Consider the following 27939-nt stretch of genomic DNA (forward strand, 5'->3'; position numbering starts at 1 on the left):
GCTGTGGTGCCCTATGTCCTCGTGGTGCGGTCATAAAAATTCGGACACCTCGGGCTCGATTTTTACGCCAAAAAAGGCCATCGGTAGGCATTCGCCGTTGGGAATATGTGCCACCACGAAGGGAGCCAGATCGCATCGCAACCGCGGCGTTTTAGGTCGCCGAAGGATGGAAGGCGAGCAACAGAGAAGAAGAAAAAAAACTCGCTTTCATTCGGAACACCCTTAAAAGGCAGCGAATCTTACCCCGGACAGACGTGACCTCGCGATGCCGTCAGTCGGTGGTGACGATTTGCACCGAGCCCAATCCATCCCTGAATGGAAGGGGTGCCCATTCCTTAAAAGACTTCAACCATGGCACCCGATAGCCGGACCCAGAGCGCCTCGAAAGCAGCATTGGGCGACCGGTTATGTCAGCCGGTGAAGGATGGATTATTTATTTCTCTCTGCATCCTCACCTCACTGAGTTGCTGTTCCATTGACCTTCGACTGAAGGCGCCATGGGCGCCAATTCATACCATGTGAGGGCAATGGTATGCCTATTTCAAATCTAAAGGACATCCGAATGTTATAAATAAGACAAAAAACGCTAGCAGCAGCAGCGTCAAGATAAAGCTCCTTCCTCTGAAGGGTTAATGTGGCTCTGGCAAGGGAATGATCGCGATCGTGATCTGGGGAAGAAGAAAAAAAGCCCGCTTCCGATCATTTGGAAATTGTTTCCGTGCCATAAAAGAACGTCCATGAGTGCTCACGGCATGGGGTGATCTTTCTAGGAGTAGAGCTAGTGTTGATATAACACAAACAATTCAGATATGGTGACGGTCAGGGACGTGGTTTGCATGAAAATAGGACGGATTGGGTTTTCACAGATGATCGTAACTTCTTGGAACATGGTTAAGCTTCACGATCCGGAAGTGGGTATTGAATCGTGTTGCAATGTTTTATCGCACATTGTGCCTTGTACAATGATGCAGGCCGAATGTAAAGCAGGGCGCTGTAATATTTATGTGTTGTACGATGGTTATTTGCCATACTTCTCGCAATTTGATTTTGCATGCTCTCTTGCTGATCTCTTGTCAAAAGTTGTTACTGTTGCGATTTGTGAATCATTGAATTAGATAAACTATTTAAATTATAATGTGAAACAGTTTGGAAAATAAATTATATTCCTTGTAGCATCTGTACTTTATGCTAATTATTTCAAAACATATTATAACGAATTACATTCCAATTTAAACTTCTAATAGGATAAAATAAAATAAAATTTAATCGCAATTCATTGAACATTGTATACTGTTTTAAAGTTGTATAAGTTGGGATTTTTAGAGGGTAATAATAAAATATACATTGACAACTTAATTGAAATGATAAAATAATCATTATTACACAAATTATATGCAACAATTTAGAGATACAAAGAATAAGCCGGTGGTATAACAGCTGTTTAGATTGTTCGTCAAGTATCTTACCGAGATACAGAAGCTTCGGACATTCACATCTAGATGGCGCGAAACATACACAGTCCATTTTCCAAACTATGAAACTGTTAGATCATTTTACATTTTGAATTACTGGAAATATAAACTATGGGACAGTATGTTTTTTTTTTCATTCAAACAATATTTGAGACACTTTAGAATTTCTGTAGAACTTTATTTTCAAAACTATCTGCCGCTATGTTCTGCTACTTACTTATCAGTCGAAACGACCGTAATGCTGCTGCATGAGAAAGTGAAACCATTCGCGGTCGAGTCGTCTGCCAATCTGTAATATGTTTTGTCAAAATAAATTAAAACAATACAAACAATAAGCATAATGATTCGTAATAATTTCAGTTTAAGCTGGAACTTTAAGCTATCAATTAAAGCAGCCACAATTTATTCCCAACCCAACCCCATCCGATCGATTTTTTTTTTCGTTCACCAGAAACCATTTACACCATTGAACGTGTTGCTTGAAAATAAAAACAAACCCATCTCATGGTTTGTACCTCAACACGCTGCAACTGATAAATGTCAGGTCATGTAAAAACAACAACATAATTTCGCATCAATTCCACCAACCGGCCTCGGACAATGTGGCTTATTTGCTGTACCCCACATATACACCACCGGCCGGTGGAGTGGAAAAGTTGGAAAAACACACCCCATTCAAGAGTGGAAAACCAATACAACATCAATTGAACCATCGATCAACTCGCCGGCATTTACATTTTCCCCAACCCAACCAACACCGAGGAGAACCGGCCGTTGTTACTCGCGCAGGAATGATAAACTTTTCCTATCATTAACCGATTAGACGAGAAATCGTGCCCTACGGCTCGTATGGCCCATCCTTGCGGTATCTCTCCTCCGGTGTCCTGGCACACCCCGAGGCATCCTAGCCAGTGCAGGTGCTAGCAAAATGTTGCGCAAACAAAAAACGGCAAAATAAAAACCACACCAGTTGGATGTTTCCGGCGACGAATCTGGACCATGCAATAATAATAAAAAAAATACTCCTCCCAATCCCAAAGTCCAATAACCGGGCATGTCCGTGCGGTGTCGACTGGTCAGTGATGGGGTCGGGTGAGTTAAAGTGGGGTCGAAAAAATCAACGACGAGCAACAGAAAAACAAGTTTGGATCCAAAATTTAATTATGCATGTCCGTGCGCTTCGGTCAGCCGGTGTCCGTTCGTACGTGTCCTGGGGATTGGAAAAGCCTGGAAGCCGCTGACGAACCTACTCGAGCGAGCCGAGTGCAGTTTCCGGTTGCGCAAGAATCGTTTGGACCAAATGTTGCTTTATCGGAGGCGGTGGTGTTTTTTTTTGACGGGGTGATCGATTTAATTTCAGGCCAGTCGTTGGCCTGTAATGCAACGGGAGCTCACGAAACGAACAGAATGTTAACCTGCCGTGGGTTTTAGAGCAACTTGCTACTTGAGATGTTATTTTTTGCAATTGAAATCAGGTGTTTCTGTTACGAAAGAGCTAACCGTGCAGGATATACAGTCTGTACAAGAATTACATATTATCGGAAAAAGTTTGTTAGAAAGTGTTTGAAGGTATATAAAATATGTGAAATGTATAATAGTGCCAATTCCATAAATTGTTACTTCATTTTCCAACAAAAATCTTAGCAATAATTTTACTAAAAAAAATTAGCCTGCACATATGCAACAAGCAATCAAAAAGCAATAAAGAAAACTTATTAAATTTCACACTCTCTACCATCGGAGAGCATTTTTCTGCTCCACACAAATCGGCACGACGCACGTCGTTAGGAAACCCATAATGAACTGAATAATTTCCTGCCCATTGTCCGGGTTGCTTGCTATTAGTTATCGCAACTGATTGATTGGGCGTTTCTGTGCCCGGGTCGTTTATGTGCTCAAGAATTAAGCCAGCCTGGATTTGCCGCCGTTAGAACGCCGGCTCATGTGGCGCATTCGAAGACGCGCCTGGGTAGCGAAGAGGTTGCTAGAATGGATGCCGCTTTTTGTTGATTTTTCGAATGCGACTCGTACACGAACGATTGTGGGATGCATGATTTCGACGCATTTGAATAATTCATGATCGATTTGGAATGTCGTAGAGGAACACCGCAACCGGAAGAAAGGAAAGGAGAGCTTACTTCCAAGGGTGGATTGACGGAGTGGGTTTGTATTTCTTTCTAGCACTCAACCACTTTAAGACAGCGCAACGTGTTGGTTGACCCCGGAAGCGTGCAATCACGCCTTTAAGCACATCCCCATCGACCCCGTCACGAGCGTGTGTGTGTGTTTGGGGAGATTTTCTTTGAAGAGTGTCCTTAATGAGGAGCGAAATACATACACAAAAAAGCGCACCCACTGTAGAAAGCGCTAGCGAGCTGATGATAAATGAGCATCATGTGCGATAGGACGGGCGACAAGCTCAAGCCCTCGATCGAGGAAGATAAATGAACACACGACGCTCCGGTGGAAAGCTTTGGTATGTAAAAAAGGAAAAGCGCGGGCGAAAAAACGGAAAAGAATCTTCCCGTCGCGGAACGTTCAAGGGAAAACGTGCGATGTTTGTCAAGGGATTAAGCTCGCAGTCGCTGACCTGTCGGAGGAACAGTTCCGGATGGCAGCTCGCGTTTGAGCGTACAGAACTCGACGGGCATCGCGAAAAAGGACACGCTGCATTGCGAATGGTGCGCATTCGGAACGTATTTGCTTCCGGTGTGCCGCAAAGAAGCATGGTGGCTGTCAGGTTGAGACTTTTCTGACGTGGCTTTCGGTGTGCTCGGGGGTTTTGAGACACACAATGAATGGCTCATGGCAACCATAGCACCGTGAGTGGCAGCAACAGTTGACGCAATCCTTTCGGACAGGTGGATTCCTTTCAACCCCGGCATCGAGAGATCGTTTATCATGGGACTAGAGAAGTTGAGATTGAAGCTAACGCAATTTGATGGCAGAAAGAATGTTCTTCGGGTGTTTGCTGGTTATTTCAATGCCTCACCGATGAATCAATCCTTGCGCTCTCCGGGACTTTGATGGTAGCATTTTGTGCTGGATTGATCGCTAAATTTCTCCGATTCAAAGAACCATTTTTGGCAATAGAATTGATTGCAGTTATTGATTGATTTTCAGTAGTTTCACCACACGTTACGCTCTACGTTCACATGGACCGAACTGTTTTAATAACGTTAATGTGCACTGCAGATGAATTTATTGCACCCTTACATAGGAAAAAAAAAACAGCTCAATCTGTCGAATATACATCAATCGGCGAAACGACAGACGAGAAGAAAAAAAAAACGTACTTCAAACATTCGTGCTATGGTTCACTAAATGGCACCGGCATATAGGACATGCATGTCTGCACCAAACCGCAACACCCTATCGGAAAAATCGGCGCACTCGTGCGAAGTCAATTTCCACCTACGATCCCGTCACGACGACGCTGGCAAACCATCCGCACGTTTCCCAAGCGCAACAGGTCCACCCGCAGCCGTCGGCGAAGTTTTCACTGGCAATTTGATGGTGCAGCAGGACGTGCTGCAGCTTCCGGGCACGGGTTTTGTGGTTTGGGTTGGCAACGGACCAACACGCCCCCGAATGTGTGGGTAGTTCCAACCAGGTGCCGATAGATCGGGTGTCACATTAAGCTCCCAATTTATGCTCAATAACATGCGCCAAAGTTTCCACCACACCATCTAATGATGATGTCCTGCGGACAAGGCATGCTTGGACTATGCGGCCACAATTTCCCCGACGTTCGTTGGTGCACGCAAATTAGCATCAATTTTCCACCGATACTGGCCAGCGGTTCATGCCGGAAGGTGGCTGGTCTTTATCGGGAAGGTTTGGTTGCGATAAAGGAGCAAAAATCTAATAACGCACCCGCCACAAAGCCACCTGCAGGACTCGCAACGTCGAGCGATGGGATAAAGGACCAAAGAACAACGCTAACTTCGTTGACAACTTCGGTCGCTCTTATGATGGATCCTTTCCCCCAGTGAGGTTTGCCTATCGTTCCGTTGTTACTACCAACGTTAGTGCCGCAGGGAAAAATGAGACGAGCTTTACTGAAAGGATTCGACCATCGGAAGCGTTTCTCTTATCGTATACCATCGTCCTTCGCCGGTTGGGGCGCGCGTGACAGCGATTAAAGCGTTAAATTAAAGCGAGCTCTTTCCTCCTGTTCACTCTTTCACCGCTCTCTCATCATCCTCGTCATCACGCTAGTTGGGGTAGTCTTTCAAATCCAATAAAATTAGCTCCGCATTGGATTGCTGCGAGCGCTCGCGATCGCCTTTGATGTCGCTGCTGCGTTGACGCATTTCCGCTTTAATTGACAGCTTTTTGGGGGCGGCTTTTCCATGCTCGGTAGTCCCCTGTGCGTGGCTGTGTGAGTGGTTCATTACTTTTCGCACTGGATCAATCTTCCATCCGGACTATCCGGAAGCTGGGTGATATATTTTTTATTCCAAAAAGCAATTAGACTGATGATGAGCGCTAGTGTTTGTAGATGGGACTGTTGCAACAACAAAAAAATAGAACAAAATGAATGGTAGATTAAAAAGGATCATTGAATAGTTTGAGCATTGCCACCAGGAAATGGTGCCTCTCAAAAAGGCCAAATCAAAACACCGTTTCATGTGTTTATTTAGCAAACAGAACAAACACCATCAAGTGCCACTGTGGCGCATCAAACACACCGGTGTGTGGGGCAATGCACAAGCCCAAGAAATCGATGCGACATAATTTATTCAGCAAACGTTTCCCATCGGCGTCGGAAAATTCTTGTTAACTCGCCTCTATTCTGCGTATCGGATGGTGATATTATTGCAAAATTCCGTCAACTCACTCCACACGCGCACGATCTTACGCGAATCAAAAACAGACCGTTTTCCTCCGATTCCTTCAGACCACCCACAAACGCTGCCGTCATTAATTTTTAATGAATTTCCCAACCAAATGGGTTTGTTTTATGGTGCTTCTTGAATATGGATGCGGTTCCCCGGCCGGCTACAGTTATTCCTATTACGCGCGCAAGTGTATCCTTGTGCCAAACCAAGCGAGGGCACACTCTCTTGGTACACCCAAAAGCGCATTCCATCAATTTAAGCGAAGTTCATTTGAAATTTCGCATTTCCACGAAAAGCCACCTCTCACGCCTGGTGCCACTTCACGATTCGCCCAAGCCCACCTTGCGAAGAATCCGAAGGATCTATCAAAGAAGTACGCCTCGTGCGAGCCATCGCGGAATGTTGATTGCCCGTTGCTGATTTTCGATTAAGGTTGTTCGGCTTTTATTTTTCGCAGAGTGTTCTTTTCCTCCAAGCCCCAGGCCGATCGGTTAGAGCGACGGGTCGCTCTCTCTCTCTCTTACACGGACGGTCACTTTGACGGGTCGATCGACGATGGTTTGCGCGCATCGCTCGAGTCCTTTTGGGTTTTGTTTGCTCCGTCCGGCGAAACCCACCACACCGTTTCGAATGGCGAATTCAGGCGCCTCATGTCAAGGGTGCTTCCAAATTCTGATCGCTCCAAAGAGCGTACCGTGGCAGGGACGAGCGAAAGCATCCCACGCCCGAGAGTTCGCGGAGGGTTATTTTTTTTTTTCTTCGTTTTTTTTTTGCTTTTGAGGTCACCCGCCCCAGAGTTGCCCACACTTTCGGCAGACGTTCACTTTCTTTTTCTTCACCACCCTCTCGAGAGGCGGGGATGTGCCCTGTCCCGGATGGAGATCCTGTTTCTCCGTTGTGAAGGCGCAGATCACGCGAACGGCCCCAAAACCGGGTCGAGAGCGCGAGCTGACGAGTCACTTTCGATTGCGTTTTCACCCTGCGCGAGGCCGGTGTTCGGTTTCAAGTTCAGCGACCTATTTATTTGGGCGTTGGGAGTTGGGTGGATCGGGTGTTTGAGGATGGCAACGAAAGGGAGAGCTCATGGAGGCTGGATCGGTGACGTGCGTTTTTGCGCTTACTTTTTTTTTCTCTGCCCCGCTTCGAGGGTCGAAGCTCCATCGAAAGTGTCTTGTGACGGTGTGGAAAGTTGTTAAAACCGATGTTGCTACGCAAATGCACCCCAATTTAGATGTGAGTCCTCGAAGCTGCTAGATCTGTACGGAAAATGCGTCTTTCGGGTGTTTTAGCCACAAGGAAGTTTTTGCCAAAAGTTTTAATCTAATTGTTCTTTGTCCTGTGATCGCTCAGCAAAGCTCGAGTGCGAGCAAACTGGCATCATCGGACGAAAAAGCCTCGCTGCAAGCTGGCCGGCTAGTGAAAGTACACCGAACCGGATCCCCAACATGCCACTGAAAATAGGTTACGGGCGATGTCCTGTTGAGGACATGATGTCCATGCCGGACAAAAAAAACGGAGCGAAACTCTCAAACCCTCGCAAGTAGCGTTGTCATCATCGGCATGAGTTCATCTTCCCGCGAACGGATGTTTTCGCCGTGTTCGTTTGGAGTTTCACGGCCTAAAAGAGGCGACGTCACTAAACCCGAATCTCATACTTTGTGGTGACGACATTTTTCAAGTTTCACGTCGGCAGCGTTTGATTGAGCGATGAAAAAGAGCGAACGAAAGCGAAACCGTCCCGGAACAGTGCTGAGTGGAGCCGGACTCACCGTTGCTGTTGAAAGGGATGCTGTGGAAGCAAAACCGGACATCAAATTTGGGCTAAGGGTGCGTTTGTTTTTTTGTTTCTTTTGGTTGAGCTTTTTTCCCGGATATTAGTCTTTATCGCACCTAATAAACGCTCTCTTGTGATTGGATTGTAATAAGCAGGAGAAAGAAGAACCGCAAAAAAAAGGCAAGAGAAAACCTGCAGCAAAATCGATTAGTTTCGCGTCATTAGCGGCTTTCCTTGAGCGTTGACGAGTGTTCAAGGGCTAAAACGGGGCGCAATCAATCTACGTCTGGTTCACTTTTTCGCGTATCTGCGTCATGGACACATCATGTACATTATTCTTCTCCTGATCAGCAGCTTGATCGTACGTAATTCAATATTTTCCATGTACGAACGGAATGCAAAGCCATCGCGAATGGGCGAATAGTATTCACGGGTGCTCAATTTCATTTCGATGAAAATTAATTTAATTAATTACGCGAAAAATTTACCACGAAGAGATTTTCCTCTCTTTTCAATTTCCCAAACCAACACCACAACGAATAAAGCGCTGCTCAACCTGCTCGTGAATGCTCAACCCCCATGTGCGAAATATCGCAATTGAACCACCATGCCATTCCATCGTAACCATGCCGATGGGACATGAATCTGCCGGCGAATTTCGGCCCCCAATCAAAGAGCAATAAATGTGTTGCCTCACTCACACCCTCAAAAGCATCCTCCCGCACCTCGTTCCAGCGCATCGGGAACCTTTTGATTACCCCACGTTTAATCCCTCGACCGCTACAGGATGTTCGCATTTCCACCGCATTGGAGCCCGAAGGCTGGAATTGGACGGAATCTTAATCTGCCATCGATTATTAGCCCCCTGGTTTTGAGAACCAGCGCGTCCTGAAATGCATTCCGCAAGGGTTTGGGATGTGTGCGATATCGGCCGGTACTGAACCGAACCAAGCGGAAGGACTTCAAACACGCACATTGGCTTTGATTTTGCTCGCCACTCGGAAAATGCTGCCGCTGTCGGTTGCAGGTTTTAAGGGTTCGCATACGAATCCAGAGTGCTCGAGCGTGTACCGAGCTCGAATTATGCTGCTCATAAATCATCCACCCACTCGAGAATGTAACGAGCATCGGGAGCATTCGTGTCCGTTCGATTGGAATGGGTTTGAAAATGTTTCGATTGCGAATTGCCACTGCACCACGGCCACGGAAGGGCCAACTGTTTTCGCCCGGCATTGCAATTGATTTCCGAGCGGCTACACAAAATGGTGCTTCGGACAGAAATGGGAAAGCATCGCAGTAGCCACAGAACGGTCCGGATGTAACGTGAACACCGTTCCCATTGGCAACGGGTTGACGTGGTGGTGGTGGCACTTAGCGTTATTATTTCCGCTGCGACTGGAAGCTTTCTCGGTGCACACATTTATCCGGCTACCGACCGGATAGCCCGCCTGGTCGGGACAAGATTTTGCGATTACAAATTAATTTTTCCACCGCCAGCTGAGTTGATGAAGCGATAAAGCAACAACACGTTTTGCGTGAAATCATAAACCCTCCTCCGGTGTTGTAATTGCTCTGCACGAGATTTTCCGTCGCCAAATCCGATTTCAGGGTTTTGTGATTCCAGCACCAAATAAAGGTCACCCTAGTGCTAATCTCCGGAGCAATTTTGCGTTCATCTCGAGTCCATTCTCGGAGGGAAGCTTAGAGTGAAAAATATTCACCGGCGCTGGGAAGGATGCTGACATAAATTAAATCTAGGTACAACGAAGCGAAGAAAAACCCGACCGCCTTCCTGGAACGGTGTGCGGCAGCATGTTGTTTGGGAAATCGAGAACGGGAAAATGCAAAAAAAAAATAAAAACAACCAACCACTCCTCGCCCGCCAGTGAGTGGAGTGAAATTTCCCGTGCAGGAGTGATTTTTGTAAAAAAAAAAAACGCCGCTTCATGCTATCCGTCTCGGATAACCAGAGCGTTATGTAATTTATTAACACACAAGCCGTAGGAAATAAATCACGACCCACGCAACGGGATGGAGCAAACCCGTCGAAAGCTTCAGGTGAACTTTTCATCTTTTCCATCCCATCCCCCGGGGGGAGTTAATCCGTCATCCGTTGCCTTCCTCGGCGTCGCCGGGGGATGGAAAATAGGGTATTTTTTTACTATTATTTGGGTTTCCCGAACGTAAACGGTAGCGCAAAAGAAGCCAAACAATAAACGCAAAGCGTCTCGTGAACCTGCGGGAACGATTCTACGGCCGGATGCACCGGTGGCGGCTTTTCCCATTTCCCCACCGCGCTTATTAATATTGGGATGTGACCGCGGTCGAGGGGGCCATCAATGTTTTGTCTTTGTTTCTTTTTTTTTTCATCTCTCGCTATGTTCCCTTCTCTGGGTCGCAGCAGGGAATTCGCGAACGAGGTCGGGCGAACGCGGGTATAACAATAAAATCCGCCTAAATACCGTTAAATCCCGGCCATGGTGGCCGGGATTTTTTTCCGACGAGCTGACCGGAGCCTCGATTCAACCTGCCGGGAAACAGCTGCTTCCCAGAAGTAGTACGCCACCATCGGCGTGTCGGCAATTAAGTCAACGCAGTCGAAAGAAGCTTTTCACGCCACCGAGGACAGTGAAGACGGAAGCATGCGTGTGTGTATTTGTGTGTACGTGTGAGTAGAAGGCACGTTTGTCCGGAAACGGGATGCTTGGTGGCATAATTTCCACAAGCGCAGGAATTCGGAGCGTCCGTCGGAAAAATCGGAAACCTTCAGCATGTGATGGCTTTGTTTGAGGCGTGCGCGCTGTTCTGCTTTCGGTTTTATTGCCTGTGACGTGCCCGGGCATGGCCGCAATCTCAATCGCAGCCGAAGGGTCACCAACGTGGGCTACCTAGTGAGTTTGGTCCGCTTTTCTTTGTTTCATTTTTTTTTATCGAACCTTTTTTTATGCGTCGGTCTGGGATTTGGGGCCCCTTTTTTGCTTTTGCTTCCACTCGGGTGGCCAACTCCGATGCCAAACGATAAGCTCCGGTAGCGTGATGTCTTAATTTTTTTCCGCCGTTTTGGTCGTCGGAGGCTTTTATAGGCTTTTCTCTCTCTCTCTCTGTTGGAATGCTTTTGTTTTTGGGTTTTGACTCGTCCAAAACCTTCCTTCAGTGGGCTGCTACACCGCAGGGGCTTGCAGCAAAAGCAGTTTCGCATCGTTTTTCCACTGCCTTTCCCATGGGATGGAAAGTCAATCGCATGTCGATAAGAAGCGCTCGAGGCGGGCAATCGAACTGGAGAGATCGGAGAGAGCGTTTATTTGTGCTTCGGCTCCGTCAACGGGCATGATGAGGGAATTTATGCAAATGCTGGCCCTTCTCGTGTGGGACACTAGCCGGAGAATGGTACGGCGAGGCGAAAATACACATTTTCGAGGTCACTCAGCTAAATGCGGCATGCTCAGCAGCATGAGACTGTAATGTTTTATTTTGGGGAATTTAGGATCCTATTCCGAATAACATACAAAATACACATTTTCGAGGTCATTTCTAGTTATTTGCTTAACACAAATATACTTCTGCATGATAAGACTATGGCAAGGTCGTTTTAATAACACGTCCCATTTTCCTTGCACAGCTTAAGCAAAAACCAATTTCATTACGATAAAGAAACGAAACCTTCTAGCGAGCGACCACATTTGTGTGTGTGTGTCACAAATTAAAGTAAAATTAACATCCCTTCTCCCACGAGACCCGCGTTTCGCCATCATACCGCTGATTTGCACGCGAGGTGTGAATCGCTTACAAAGCGCTTTGCCGAAGAAAAAGCTACGCGGTGAAGTCGATTTTTTCCCCACCCCATTCGACCCCAGAGGGCGGATCTCGTGAAGGTCCGTGCTTCCCCATCGCGTCGCAAACATTGCCCAACAATGGTCACGTGTCTAACGAGGCCGGGTTGCGTGGTTTCACGCATGGCGTCATTGCCACCGATGCCGGCGCCCGGGCGGGAAATCCCCAGAGTCGTTTCGGCCATGCGATGACGATGTGGTGTGCGAGCGAGCAAAACGAAGAGAAAGAGAGAGTGAGAGAGAGAGAGAGAGAATACCGCACGTTGGTTCCGTTTCGAGCGGATGGAACGAACCGGATCCGGATCTGGTGTTTTGAGGGTGCAAAAGGCGCGCACCAAAACATTGTCCTCGGTTCCCATCGTCAAAGGCGCAAAACGCGCTCACTCAGATGGTTCTTTTACGCGCGTGAGTTATGCCACCGTTACCCGCCATTGTCGCCATTCGCAGCCATTCCGTTGCATCAAACAAAATAGCATCGGGCGCTGGGAGAATGTGTAAGAAGCACGAGGAAACGAAAAAGGAGCTAAACGTCACAATGCCATAACGAGCTAAATCCGTTTTCTGCCCTGACTCATGCCATGCGATTTCATTCGCTTTTTTTTCATCCCCCCCCCCCCCCCCCCATAGCCTGCCCATAAGGACATCCGCGTTAAATGGCGGACAAAACGTTAAAAGAAAAAAAAAGGACCGATAGGTAGATGGAAGCAAAAATTAATAATATGAAAAGGAATTAAAAAAAAAAGGGAGAAGGAAACTGCACTAATGAACGCAGCCAGAGTGACCAACTTAACTTGCGAGTGCGGCTTTGTGTTACCGCTCCGAGGCAAGCCACTAACACTTTTGTGCCATTTCGCCGTGTGACCATTTCTCGGACCCGGTGCGAACCGGAACAAGAGGAAATGGTGCGTTTATTATTCATGCCTCGTGGGCCCGTTGGAGCGGCAACGCTGAAAGGAATCCCCCAGTCGGGGAGGGTCGGTAATGCGACAATTTAGTACTTTTTTCCCACAGCTGGCCACACGGTCAGGTCTCGGTGTTTGGGAGCTGTGTGACGCATCCACTGTGATTTCGGGCATCACGAGCACATTTTGTGATTAATGGCCGGCTCGCTTTCGCGATAATAGACCCGATGGTCATAAACGAAAGGTGGTTAGCATGAAAGGGATGAGTAGCCATCACCACAAACGTAATCCCTTCGAAGTGCGCTTCATACGACCATCGTATGCAGCTTCGAGTTCTACACATCATCTACAGCAGCTTAGGGCGCTCGGTAAAACGGTGGTTGCCATGGTGACGATGACAACCAGCTTTCAAGGATACTGTGATTGACATCGACCATGGCGTGAAGGATATCCGGTTGAATCGCGTCGGATTGGTGAAATCATCTGAAATTCCCAATGAAGCTGAGGGACGAAAGAAAGCGCTTGTGAATTTTTTATTGTCCACCCCTGGCGCTACGAAAAAAAAACTGCTAAGCAAATTAATTCCCTTGCTTGCTTGCGGCAGTTAAAAAGAAATCAGTTCGTAGATTGAACGGAGCAAAAATCCTTTCTTCCGGAAGATAAATTCCGAACCGAAAGAACGCCGGAAAGGGAAGGATTACACAGCCAGCTGATGGTACGCTCTCGTTCGTTTATAAATTTACGATCCCGCCCGAAAGTTTGTCTTCCTTCCTGCTAGCGCCACCGTGACGACGCACGCCCTCGGTTCCAGAAAAGTCCGCGGGAGAAAAAGTCACAAATGGGGAACATTAAACGGGCGCCCTCTCGGGTTTCTGAGTTGTTTTTGGGGCCTGTGACAGGCTTGGCGCGCCAGACTCTTGCCGGAGTTTGGAATTCAATTGGCAAACGCTAGTACGGTGTTTTAAACCGGACGAACTTTCGTCCGGCGACTCGTAAATTCACAACCAGCCGGACCACACCCGGTGCAAGATGAAGTTCGGCTGCTAGGAATCACTTCCCTGGCTTGGCCTTCTCGGAAGTGAATTAAGCTCCGAGTTTGGTTCGATAAACGGAAGTTGCGTATATTGGAATGAGGGCCCCTAAAAATCGTTTCCTCGAAATTAGGCATTCTGATTTTCGATCACTTTTATAAGAAGATCGACTTAAGCTCAGCTTTATCTGCTACGGGTGCCGAGGAATGTGGAACATATTTTCCTATAACTAGGTTTACATTCCTGTTATGGATTCGGTCCCTGTCTAGCATACTGTTTGCTTATTTTACCAGCTTTCCCGTATTGTATGTTACCAGCTTTTCCGTAAACCCGTATTAAAATTCAAAATATTAAAAAAAAAATTTAACTCAATACCGAATCAACAACTATTTTTCAATAAATGTGTGTCTTTGTAAAGGACCTATTATTGTACAAATTCAATTAGTAAACACTGTTCGCTACGTCATTGAACAAAATGAAACGTCTATCCTCAAGACGAAAGAAACGCAGGACAAAATTGCAAAGTACAACCGGAAATGTAGAAGAAACTCTACCGTCCCTGACAACGATCGTGCCTCGCGTAAAAGAAAAACACGTTGTTTCTGCTTGCCTGCTGCTCTCCAGTCGCTGCAGTTGCTGGGGGAAAGGCTGAAAATAAATTGGCGCTGGTCGTTTACTTTCTCCTGACCTTGATCGGTGCTAAGACGCACCGAGGTATGCAAAGTCACGAACGAATCAAAGTCGGTTGTTCAAAGCCGGCCACACGGTATTCGTTCCCGCTTTTCGCCCATCTACTTCAGACCGATAGTTTTTTTTCCTTTCCGATTCCGCAAGTGACCGGCGAGCGGGTGAAATGCTTTCGGTCGCATTTTTATTTCGATCACTATTGCAACGACCATACGATTTGAAGAGGGCCTGGGTTCTTAACCTAAAAGAAAGGACGAAATTCCAAAACGGCAGCAGTTCACACCCACCACACTAACACTCGGGTCGGCGTAAGAAATGGGACCCCTTTTCGAAGCGGATCCGGACGAGCGAAAACTCAAACATCCTCCAATAATGATGCCGGTGCAAGATGGCGTAAAAAACGAAACGAAAGGCCCTAACCTTTAGCCGGTCGGTTCTTTCCGGCCATGCAGCATCCTTTGCCTGGCGTTTGTCCAACTTTTTCCCAAACCATCCCAGCGCTATATTGGGCAGAACGAATCGAGCCGGGGAGAAAACAGGCGAAACAAAACGCGTGTGTATAAGCGCCAGTTTCCCGGTGCGTCCCAAACGCACTGATAAGCACCCGGAGCTTTCTTAAGAGGCGCCCTGGTGGGGCTTCGTGCCGGTGATAGCGCACATTCTTCGTCGGCAGGATGTACGCTTCGGATGTTTTGAGCCGATCCAATGCGAAGGAAAACCCATCGCACGAGAAATGCACGAACGCATCCCCCCTTTGGAGCCGAAAGCTCACGGCAGGCACTATGGGCAAGTGCCATCGGACAATGAGCTATCTTTTCAATCAACTTCTGTTTTTGTAGTTACAAAAGCGTGTGCTATGTGTTGTTTGATGGTCGATTTTGTTTTCGAATGGGATAGCTCACTAATTTTTATGAGGTTCTTCATGTGCTTATAGCTTAATTGCTTCATTGCTTGTCTTCTTCTTTTTGAAATACTACAATTGGAATGCAACTCCCTAGCTCCATACAGGTATGATGCGTACAGGAATCCTCGTACATCCACCATACAAATACGATTACTGTAACTAATTCAAGCGCTTCTTTTAAAACAAATGAGATAACATTAAAAACTGCACTTCTCTGGCTTCCTCAAACCATTGTGGTTTAATTTTTCACTCCAATGTGCCACAATTTGTCCATTCGCTATCACTTCGCCCCACCATTCACTCAAGCAAACCACCATAGTGCCACGACGAGCGCCGAACTTCGAAAGCTCGCCCATCGCACGCACCGGCGGCCCCGGAAGCTGCTCGCCGACGACACGCCAGTCGCTTTTGAACCGCGCAATCGAACGCAGTCGCTCGCAGTCGAGTCTCGGACCGGTTTGTCGCAAGTATTATCGTGGAAGGCCCTCTCTGGTGCCGAAGGTGCAGACGACGACCCATCTTGCCGAGGGAACACACCAACGAATCACCATAAGAGGTTTGCTCCCTACGTAAGTGTCCGCAAAGGCATGGGTGAAATGGTTGAGTGGCTGTGAGCCGTACAAAATAAAAAACACACACACCCTCGACCACCGTGAAATGAAGCCTCCAAAAGATGGCTTCGAAGATGGCGCGCAGCGCTTAGTGAGAAGGTGCATGCGCGTGGTGCATTTTTCGGCCCATCGCATCCGTTGCAGTAGGCTGTGGATCACGTGTGCGCGTACGCGTGTGTGTGTTTGTGTGTGTCTGGAATGAAAGAGAAACATCACCCCTCCCCCTGCGGGGCGCGAAGTGAAAAGAAAAGAAAAGAAAAAAACAGGTTTCCAACAAGAGAGAAAGTTGCGAAAGCGAACCGCAGAAATCAAACAAACGGAACCGTCGCGAACGTTGGCCTACCTCGCGAGTGGGGAGCTGTTCGATCGTGTGTGTCTCACGTGTGTGTGTGTGTGAGCGTGCGTGTGTGTGCATTTTATTCCCCTCAAACCCTCTGCTGTCCTACCGCCTCCTCGCGTGCACGTTACAACCCGGTCGAGATTTGTTCCATCAACCAAAAACCAACAACAGCTAATCGGTGAAGCTCCGGGAAGGATTGCATTCGTGCAGTGCAACGAATGATAGTTGCAGCTACGATGCATCACGCGATTCGCCCCACAACGGACACACAACGCTTGTGCTACGTGGGCAAGCAATTTCCACCACCATCCAGGATTCGATTGCGAAATTCGATAGTGGTTCGAGATGGCTGATGTTCCCGTCAAAACCCGCAGGGTGGAACTCGACCGCATGACCGAGAGTCAGCAAGAGCCCAAAACGGCTGTCCTTAATGGGTTTTTTTTAATCTCACACCCCCACCCAAAAAAGCTTGCCTAGGGCTGAGCTGCAGGTGAAAGTGGTCAGGTCATCGTTCGCGGCCGCACACATGCGATGGTGGTTTGCGTGCAATTTTAGGTCGCGATAGGGGAAGGAAGCCCTACGAAAGAAGGTGTTTCTTTGTCCGTCTCGAGCAGCATCTGATGCCCGGGTTTGACGGGTGGCGCTTGGTCAGGTTTCACGCCCTTCAGGAAGCTTTTCCGGGAAGCACGCATTCGCAACAATGAACGGTTCAGCTTCGACGAATTGGCTTTCAATTAATGTAATAACAAAAAAAAAGAAGATTGATGCATCCACAGCCCACCAGCGTCGTAATCTTCATCGCGTGCGTAATGAGCGCTCAATCTCAGCACCGGACAGGCGATCGTTTCGATTTCGAATGCCTCGTCTGTGTGTGTATTTTTTTTTCTCAGCGCACGCCATCGGTTGATCATCAACCGATCGAAGCCATTAGATGCGCCAACTCGCGGCACTCTCTTTCACTTTCCTTTCGCGCCTGATTAGTCACCATTTTCCACGGTGCCAGCGTAACGCGTGGTGGTTCGGTTTTCACGCGGTTTCAAAAATCACCCCAACAGCCTCACGCGTAATGCGCGTTTGCCAAAAAGGAGCATCACGGTTGCGATGAATCCTTCGCACGTGCGGTTGATATGATGGGAGGTTTTTCGTCAGCCCTCCGCTTCTTCGCAGGCCTTGCTGCTTCTTGCTCTTCTGTAATCAGCGAAGTAATCATCATTACAGCACGTCGACGTCTTGCAGCCTATCAGCCTGCGTGCGGGAGAGTGCGGCACAAAAATCAACACAAACCGTCCGCGCGTGGTGCCACAGCCTCGGGCGGGCGATTGACTTCGCCATCATTATCATAGCCATCGAGCGGCCATTTTTTGCTGTTGTTGTGTTGCTGATACCGCACCGCGTCTCGTGCTCGGTTATGCAAACGAGCCCCCATCGTCTCGCCCGAGTTTGAAGATTGAATATTGATTAGGGGCAAAAATTTTCCAACCATAAAAAAAGAAAGAAGCACAGAAGGAAAAAAAAAACAAAAACAAAACCATCACCGATCGAGCGGGAAAATTTCGATCGAATTGGAAAAGCAAAACGGGCAAATGCTGGGAAGCTGTCGATGCACTGGAGACGACGATGCATAGCGACAACGGGCCTTGCAGGGTTGGCACAGAGACGTGGTTTTGGGGGATGAAAAGTGTAGCGGTGGCTTTTTCACCGCAACGCGGCTGCCTACCTGAGTTGTGGCCGTTTGTTTTTTAGCCGGGAGGCTGCTGAGAAGTGGCAGAAATAATGAAACCGAAAACCTCGGATCGCTGGCGCAGGAGGCACCGACGGCACAAGAGAAACTGAAGCCCCGTACTACTATGGGGTGGATTGTCGGGAATGACAGGAGCAGATTAAATCTGACGGCAAAAGCGGATCGAACGGAAACGATAGACACTCTCGGTTGGCGCCATCTCAGGTCGAATCATCGAACCGCTCGGTGGTGTGGGGAGCGCGAAAATCGATGAATTGATTATTGATTATGATTAAAAAGTGAAGCCTTCCGAGAGCCTACGGGCCTCGTTGTTTTCGGCCTGTTCCGGGTTTGCTTTTCACTCCACCGAAGCCTGCGTGCATCGAGGAAAACTGGCGCGCAAAATGCTGATGAAAGTTAGGCTGCGTGATTTGACGGGACGATTGATTAAATCGTTCCACACCGCTGAAGGTCATCCAGCAATGCCCCGAGGAACCGCCGGCAGGGGTAGAGCCGGAAAACGTGAAGGAGACGGCCGAGAAAATGGTGGTGCGGAGAGATCGCCCGGTGGGAAGAGTGAAAAACCGAAACGAAAACCACCACCCATTTTCCATCCCATTTAGACTCAAGTGGGAACGACGAAGGGCCCGTTTGGTTCTTTGGTTTTTTCCCTAGTGAGAGTTTCCCATCCGAGGGGAGTTAATATACCCCCCCCTCCCCTACGGCGCGATCATGTGTGGTTTCATTTCGTTCCCATTTTTCCGCCAGTGCCGCGCGTGGTTCGCGTGTGAACTAGTGCCGTTGATAAGAAAGTTGTGAATTGGCAGTGAAAAGCGATTCGCGCTCGGTTTGTGGTCGTCGGGGTTTGGGTGGACAACAGAGGGAGAGAGAGAGAGAGAGAGAGAGAGAGAGAGAGAGAGAAAGAGAGAGAGAGAGGAAGAGAGAACGAAAAAGTAAAAAAAGCCATTCCTTTTCGTCCGCTAACAGCCACGAAAGCCGAAACGAAACGCCACAGGAGTGAGTGAGTAAGTGAGTGAGTGAAAATAGCGCAAAACGGTGCCACAGTTGACGGAACGCAAATATCGCAGTGATATCGGCGTCCCCTGATTTATTAGCCGGTTGTGCCCATCAACAACAACCCCAAGGGTGCTAACTACCCTCGGGATCCACCCCCACCGCACGGAAGGAGCAACGACGGCGAGGACGACGCATTAGCGCGAGCTAACCACCTGCCGGGGAAAGGTAAGTCTTGTGGACGCGGGTTTTGGATTAACATTTTCCACCGTGGGGCCCAGGGAAAATGAGGCCACGGCTTTCTACCATGCGTCAGGGGGTGTTGTTTTACGTGTGTGTGTGTGTGTACGAGCCTTTTTTTGCCTCATCTCATGGTCATGTGTACGCAGGAGCAAATTGGGGCACCATTTTTCGAGGGGACATTTTGCTATAACGCTATCAGCCAGTTGGGGTGCTTTAATTCAACTTCCCGAAGGGTAAAGCACGTGTTCAAAGATTCCCGCATTGAGCGCCCCGTAATTGATTCAAAATATCTGCTCACCGCCAATTTGTGGAATGTCCCCGGGAAGCAACGGCTGCCAGGGTTCCGACTCGTTCGATTAGGTCAAATTGACAGCACACGTGGCGATAATTTGTACATTGTAAAGCTACTGCGCATTATCCTGGCTGCTGTGTGATCCCGTGAAGAAAGGCCATGGTTTTGGTATCGGTGCGGGGAATTGGGTTAGAATTGGGCTTGAAAAATTCGATTATCTTCCATCACGTGCCGAAGTCAAACCCCGAGATTGGGGATCCTTTCCGGACCATTTTTTTACTTTCTCTCGCTCGCTCGCTCTCTCTCTCTCTCTCTATCGCAAGAAAGCATCCGCAACTGATCCACTTAGGGGTGGATGCTATTTGTACAGCGGGGATTGAGCATGTGTATTTTTTGCGCCGATATTTCGATCATCCTTTTTCTCTACCCCACCAACACCGAACTGGCCGGCTAGCCGTTGGCATTGAAGGAGGCTTGCCCTTTTTGTGTGCGGGGTTTTTTTTTTATTTCTGTTCATCTTCTTCGAATTCCTCGTTCATTCCCGGAACAAAAATACGCACCCAATAAGACGCCCTCTTCGAACCGTCCGAAGCATTCGGTGCTGTGTGGCGGAAGGACGCTGATATCAGATCGTTTTGAAAAATAAAGCCCAACAAAGGCTTTTCTCGCAAGTCTCCCTTCCTCGACGAGAAAGGAACCATTTCTTTCACTTAGGCGTGTTGGGGCAACAACAAAAAAATGCCTGCAAACGGCGCGCTCCTGTGAGCGAAAGCAACAAAAAAAAATACACCAGTCATTCTGGTCGGTTCGCATTCTTTTCGTGCGGGGCGCACTTTTCCTGCGCGAAGTGGGTCGTCGGAAAGAACAAACAGAATCCCGCTTTTCCACCATCGGCGCCACACTTTAGGCTTCTGCTTCGGTTCGTACTTTTCACGTCGGAGCGTTTGTCTCGAGTTTACGCGCAAGAATAGACTGGAATTCAGCGAGCCGCTGAGAGGCACCCGAAGCGGATCCAGTTTGGGCCGAGGATTGGTGCCCTGTCGAAGGACCGTCGACTCGCCCGTCATTTCAGACTTTACAAGCCCCAAGGGGGTCCTTTCGGCGACGGCATCCTCGCCGATGAGAACGAGCGAGCGTCGGAAGGACAAACGCACGCGAAAAGGTACCAACTCCGGAACTCCGCGCGAAACTCCAACTCGGGGTGGTTTCCGTTCGCACAGGGTTCCGCATTTTAACGACATGTTTATAATTCTTGCCGATTTTATTACTTTCATTCAAAATACCGGAGCATACGGAGCGTGGGGCTAAAATACCGAGAAATATTGCAAAAATGTACTCCTTTTTGCGAGAACCTTTCTGCAAACTCTACGGATGGAATAGGCGAATAGTAGGAATAATATCGCTTAACTCGCTACAGGAAAACATGAAATACTTCAGCAGCAAGGCGAAGCGAATTTCCAGGAATATATTTTCTACCTTCGTTGTCGGTGGCGCACGCTTATCACGCTCCAAGGAGCGTATTGTTTTGCGCTGATGTTTACTGAAATCAGCGGAAGCTTTTAAAAACAACGCTCAAACAATCTCGACAGCGTGCATTTTGCGCTTCACTACACGCGCCCACAAATAAAAGGGCGCGCATTTTGGGAGCAAAAAAGTGGCACGAATTCGACACTGCACGAAAAACGGAGCGTCGGAGAGGGCGTCTAATTACGAACAGACAATAGATCGTATTTGTTTTACGACCCACCCACCTTATAAGCAACTTCTTCTCCGTCCATGGCAGAACTTTGGCGGCATACGCAGAGCCTCCCACACCAGCGTGTCCTTGCGGGGTGAGCGAAATTGAAAGAAAAACATCCAATTTCGTGTCGCCGTAATGGGGCGCGCGTGGAGCCGAACAAACGGGACGATCAAATTTATGAAACACACCGAATTAAAAAAAAAGGCTCCCTCCATCTGGCGCTGGCACTGGTCATGGGGCATTTTTTTCTCCTGCCATCCTTCGATGAAAGGACAAAGCAAGGATCGGAGCCGGCGGGAACTACACCCGGGAGGGTTGGCCCTTCGTAACCCTCCCACGTGGGTGCTGCGAACTGCCCCACCACCAAAAAAGAGCGTAAAGTAACGCAGTCTATGTCACTGCGTTCCATCGCCCCAGGCAAATGGCACTTCGAAGGGTGGTGGCTTTTTTTTTTGGTGTTTGCAGGACGCCAACAAATCCGGACGGGAAAACATGGACCCTCTTCCCACCCACCGGGGGCCGGCGGTGAGTTTTGCAGGTTCGAAAAAGGCTGAACCTTGGCGCAAATTGGAGCGCCCCTGCATATTGATGAGAACCGAGCCTGGGTGTGCTTGCTTTGGACGACCCAGACCCCGACCGACCGGCATAAAGCGCCAAATGACGCCCAATCTGTTCCGAATTGGGCTTTTTTTATTTTTGCCTGACTCTTTCTCTCTCTCTTGCTTTCTCACTAAAGAGGGTCACTTTATCTAATACTATTTTCCCAAGCTAATGAAGCGTTCCGTTTGCCATTCATTCACTTGCTTTCGAGCGGTCGAGCGGCAGAACCAAAGTACTGTCACATTCCGTACGATGTTGGGTAGATATTTTGTCTTCTTTCGGCTTTTATAGGTCGAGTGGGTGGGCCTGGAGAAAGGGAGGTGAAATTCCATTCCCGCTTTCCAGCCTCAACACGAGCCAGGCTAATTTGATCAATGTTGAAACGAGAACGATAGCCCCGAAACAGAAAAAAAAACAGCTAACATACAGCGAAATGGTACCACGGGGCAAACTTTTCTATCCATTTTTCTTCTGCATTTTGAAGGACGAAATACCCCCGAGCCTGGTGGCCGGACGGTAATCTTATTATAAAAATTAATGTGATAATTTTAACGAAATAATGCTCCACTTCTTCTCGCTCTCTTTCTTCGGGGTCGATTTTCACAGAACTAAAAACCCACCTGAGCCGAAGCCATACAAGAGCGCCTCAACGTCGGTGCTTTCTCGCGTTTCTTCTTGCCCACAGGCACAGACAGCGCCGAGATTTATTTCGAGGCTTTTCCCCCTATTGACTTGCCACTCCTCCTTCCTTCGACCGTCCAGTCTTGGTTGCGGTGATTAACGCACGAACTGCGCGCTACGTCGCATTTTCGACCACGCCGCGGCCATCTTTTATGTGGCTTTTTCCGCGGAAAGTACCGGCGACGCGATGCCCCGACCTCGGGATGCCATAAACACTGATAAGTAGCGATCGCGCTGGATATCAATTTTCCCGCCAGCCTCCCGGTGCAGTTTCCCGGTGCCCTCCCCCGCTTTTGCCATCCTGGCACGCTACGCAATAGCTTTTCGCAGCAGCCACCATCACCATTCGTGGTCTTGTTCCATCGCTACCGTTGGGGCTCGTATTTCTTTCCCTCTCCCCCAAAACCCCACCCCCATTTTCTTCTCTCACATACGTATGTGTATGTGTGTCATTTTTCTCTCTTTTTCCCTTACGTTCGTCGAGATGAGCTTTGTGAACCGGCACACACCGACGTCTTTCGCACGTGCGGCATCATGATGGCTTACAACAAACACACACGCACACACACACGCGCGTGTGTGTGTGTGTGTGGTGCCGGATATCCTGCGTACACAAAGAGCCACCTCTTTACGGGCCAGCTTGCCAGCGACAAATAACCTCCCGTTCGTGCGCCTCCGGAAAAGCTTATCGTTCCCGCCGGTAATGGAATGGAACGTGTTTGGGCTGAAACGACCGACGACGACGATGGCCGATGTCCTTCGCGGATCGTCAAATGGAAACGGTGGGGGGAGGTGGGAGCACGGAAGGAAAAATCACTTGCCCACTGAATGAGTGAGACATGAAGACGGACGGAAAACGCGGTTCAACGCAACAAACCGGAAACCGGAAGCATCCGTGTGTGTGTGGGTGTGAATGACCCGCCCGTTTGGCGTCTGTCGCGAAAAAAGAAAAGGGACGCTTTTCCAAATTGCGCAGCTCGTCCAAGGGTGAACGAGTCCTTGCCCGGCATGGAATATCTACCACCGTTCGGTCAACAGCTCGCATGATGCGGCGCACAAGTGGACCTTCTCCGGGAACGAAGCAACAACACACACAAAAAAAGGATATAACTCCCCGATCAAGCAAAAATTCATCGTCATCGTTTCCGCCACTCAATCGGTTGATCGAGCATCCTGCACGCGTGCGGGAGAAATGAAGTCCGGGTCGCGTCCCCGTACGCGATTGATCTGTGCGCGGGACTTTGCGGAAAAAGGGCAAATAACGCCGCTTTCGTCGCATGCACGGGGAGAATGTCAATTAAATTGCAAAAGCATTCCGTTGGACGGGAGCGACCATTCGCACGGTGGCTGTTGACGGGTGCTCATGGTTGCGAAAGGATTCGAGTGACATACCACAAAAAAAATCGCATAAAAATAAATTCCCCAAACTGGGCGTCCTCACACACCGTTATCCAGCGCCCAAAACGACTCTCGTTTGCCATGGTCTCTCGAACGCAGGCCGGAAGCTATCGTGTGCAAAGTTTCCCAATAACGCGCTCATCAAAAGCAAACCCAGCTTGGTCCTTTCGCTCCCATAGTCGGTAGGGTACACCACCAGACCACTAGGCCACTTTCTATTCATTGTTTCGCCAGAACCTTGAGCTAGCGAGGGCTGAGTGTAAGCAATATTTCTCCGACCAGCCATTTCCCAGTCGAATGGGGGGTGGTTTGCTTGGGTGGTGTGTTCGGATGTCCTTCCTCCAATGCGTCGCTCTCGCTACCAAAACGCACGCGCGCACCAACGAGAACCCTTTTCTTTGTCATCCTTCTAGTCAGCCTTTTTTTTTCTTGTGCGCATTTTCCGGTTGGCGCCATTGTACGACAGGGCTGGCGGCCCATTCCGGGGCTGCCAGTCTGGGAAATGATGAAAATTGTCCGCATCCCCCCGCCAGCAAACCTGCAGACCCGATACGATGCGAGATAGGAAGCGCGATTGCTCAACCAACGTTCTCTGATGAAACCATTCTGGCGCATCCTCGCGCGAGTGAGTTTTTAGGGGACGTAATGGATTGACGCGGGCCCCGGAAGCGAGTCTTCCGTGATGACGGACGGGTGAACTGCTTTTTGGAGACGTCCATCGTTTATGAGGACATCAGTGCAAGGTGCTAGCAATCGACTTAAATATTTACTCACACAAAAGTGTGTTGCAAAATAGGATATACTTCCATGGAGCAATATTCTCAAAATCCCACATGAAACGCGTACCGGTTGTAAAGTTATTCTGCTTGCCATGTAGTCAGGTTTGTTCGTAGTTATGAACATAGCTCGTATTGCGGTCACTCACCAGTTCGAGCCCTTGCAGTGCATGGGTGAGCCAAAGGACATGTCCATATTTCACAAGGACGACTGCATATTTCATTACAATTTCTGATCGCATCGCATCCTGCAACCGCCCTCTGAATGCATCACCGGGAGCAGCACCGGGCACACCTTAATTAAGGATCAGATCGGATAAATTCTGATTGGCTTTTGGACGGGATGCAGTTTGACGAATGCCACCACCGGCGTGTGGTGCATGTTAATGGAGGCGCCTCATTCGCTACAATAGTTCGCCCTACTGCAATGGTCGCATCTGCACCACCGGGAGGATATTAGCAACTAAAAATACGCAGTGAGGCGAAAAAAGGGCAGCTTTCGGCTTGCAACAGCGACCACTAGAGCCTGGTGGAAATGGTTTTCCATCGCCGGTCGGTTTTCTGCTGACGATTGTGCGGCACGGCTCGCTACAACCTCAACGTCGTGGTCGCTTTTCCGACCGGCGGCAAAATGGCTCGCCTCAGCAAGACGCCTCCAACTATGCCGGTGATAATGCCAGTCCAAGTTTCCGCTCCATCAACTGGACACGACCGACGTGAAGATGAGAAAACCGTCCTGCTCGAGCTCGCTAACAAGGCTCGCCCGGAACAGCAGCAGCAGAAACGAGTCTCTTTGGGTGATACACTTCATTAGCGTAACCGGTGGTGTGTTCTCTTGCCCCACAGCTACCCCATGATCCCGGCGATAAGCGTTTTTCCGTGCGTCTCCTTGCCACGTGGCCGCGGTATGAATAATTCATCCGGTAAGGATATGATTCCGCCGGAGATTTTCGCTTCCCATCGGGCGGACACACAGCTGTCCTTCGTGGCTTCGTGGAAAAGCCCGTCCCGGTTTCGGTTTCATTCTTTCCGCTGAGCTGCTCGTTACGATCGATTTCGGTTTGGACGAGAAAGGACACGGTTGCGGTTAGGTTTGGCTGGGCTGGCCACAGAGTTGCCACGACAGTCACCACCAAGACGCAGTCGGATGAACGTTAGAAGCAATTCGTTTACTGCAGTGTGTTTGTTTATGCATGCAGTTGCGCAAAACTTTATAATTTATTTCCGGGGATCAACAATCATAATAGCGCACCTTCATCCCTAGGAAGGATGTTCGTTTCTCCGTTTCGCGCAGTATTCAAATAGTTACCATGGTATTATTGTGCCACAAGCAGAAACCAAAATTCACGTTCAAATCGTAGTGCATCGTTTGCAGTGGTTTGCAGTAGACAAAAAAGGCATTGCGTTACGTCAATGTGTTTGAAATGCGCTTACTCGAATTCACCGATTCGAACTGGCGATGGTTTTAGGAGCGCGTTTGTGCGCTCGCTTCCGTTGCGAAGCGAAAAATAATCCGCCATGAATATTCATGAAAATGAAAAACCCCACCGTTGAAAGGGGACTCTCTCTGTTTTTTTTTTGTAAATTCACCAACCTACTTTTTTCGCCCTGACATCGGGGCGAAAAAAAAAATAACCCCACGCTTTGTTGCAATTGCGCCCTGCGGTTGCACTCTGCGTGCTGAACCTTACCGGTGTAAAGCTTGTTTGAGGAGAGTTGTTGAGGGTTGTCAAACACAAATAAGAAAAAACTTGCACATAATTTGCGTCACAATCGAGCATACAAGCAAACATGCGAACAAACGGAAATAATAAGCCAAAATCCCCAGCGAAAGGTTGAGAGAATAAAAACGGACGAAGCGAGCGACCACCCTAAAAGGATTATAGAAATTTGTTTCCATTCATGCTCGTTTCGATTCAAGGGTCGTGTCGATTCGCTTTCTTCGACGAGGTTGGTGTTTTGTGAAACACATTCTTTGTTCACAATCCGGAATGTTGAGCCCCACGATTTGCTTGGGAGCGTTGCCCACGTTGCCAGGCAGCATCAATCCGGATCGATGGCTCGATCGGACGAGCTTATATGTTGTATTCTTTCCACGGTATCGCTTCCGATTGCGCTAGATCTGTGCCCCCACAAGGGTCATGTGGAAAATGTTCATCCTTCAACGGCCGCTCGAAACGGCGTCGTACGATTCAGTGATTTGTCAGGCTCCACTTGAGCTCCCGTTCGATGGGTGCGATGACGGTTGAGTGAAATTAGTTTTTCCCGTCAGTCGGTCATAAAATATCAATCAACCTCACGGAGGCCAGGTTGGGTGATGGCCGAGCAATGTTTTTACTCAATTTGTCGCCGTAATTGGATCAGCAACGTTGCGAGTGTCTTAATTCACGCTGAGCGATTGATTTCGCACAGCACCACCAGGAGGGTTGATTGGGGTCGAGCTTCATTCTTCCAACCAAGCAACACTCTAATGGCATGGAGCGATCGAAATGATTCGTTTGGTCGTTGGTCTCACGGTCGGCATGGGAATCGGTGAAATTTCCACCAGCATTAGCAGAACGGTGCAATGCTTTACGCGATTTAGTGTGCCAACATTTTAGCCACATTTTATCCCTTTCATGTTGGCTCTGCTTACATCGGTCGATGCCACGATATAAAACAGAAATGGAAGAGAAAAAAAATCCTTTCTCAAAACAACACGGACACTTTTCGATTCACCCCCGTTTGCGATGCAAAGCCGGACTGAAGTGATACTGCTGCTGTGATAGCACGCTTCTGTGCTCTGCTTTATTTTTCCTCCATCCACCACTCGACGCCTTTCGTTTTTCCGGTTCTGGCCCCGTTGAAAAAGGACCTCAGCAACGACGATAGAACTCACTTCAAGGGTACGTCTGAAGGGCGCTTTGTCAGTCCAGTGTGCCGAGGATGGAATGAAAGGAGATGAAAGGCAATCATGCTCCAGGCCCAGGTGCGTCAAGTGCGTTGCTTCCCACTTTGGCAGCTCGCCTTCTCGCAGGTGTCCGCCGGATGAAGCGACTCGCTCGACCTCTGCACTAAAGTTCTTCATTTAAAATTAACT

General features: G+C 48.7%; 1 protein-coding gene across 1 annotated transcript in view; it reads left to right on the forward strand.

The window, feature by feature from the left end:
* The first annotated feature begins 19333 nt into the window (after positions 1-19333).
* LOC128721358 (uncharacterized) overlaps positions 19334-27939 on the forward strand; it is a 37584-nt gene continuing 28978 nt past the window's right edge. Inside the window, exon 1 of the mRNA XM_053815102.1 lies at positions 19334-19357. The gene's annotated coding sequence lies outside the window, so the exon portion shown is untranslated. The remainder of the gene's footprint in view (positions 19358-27939) is intronic.

The sequence above is a fragment of the Anopheles nili genome, chromosome 2 (assembly GCF_943737925.1).
Source record: "Anopheles nili chromosome 2, idAnoNiliSN_F5_01, whole genome shotgun sequence".
Lineage (NCBI taxonomy): Eukaryota > Metazoa > Arthropoda > Insecta > Diptera > Culicidae > Anopheles > Anopheles nili.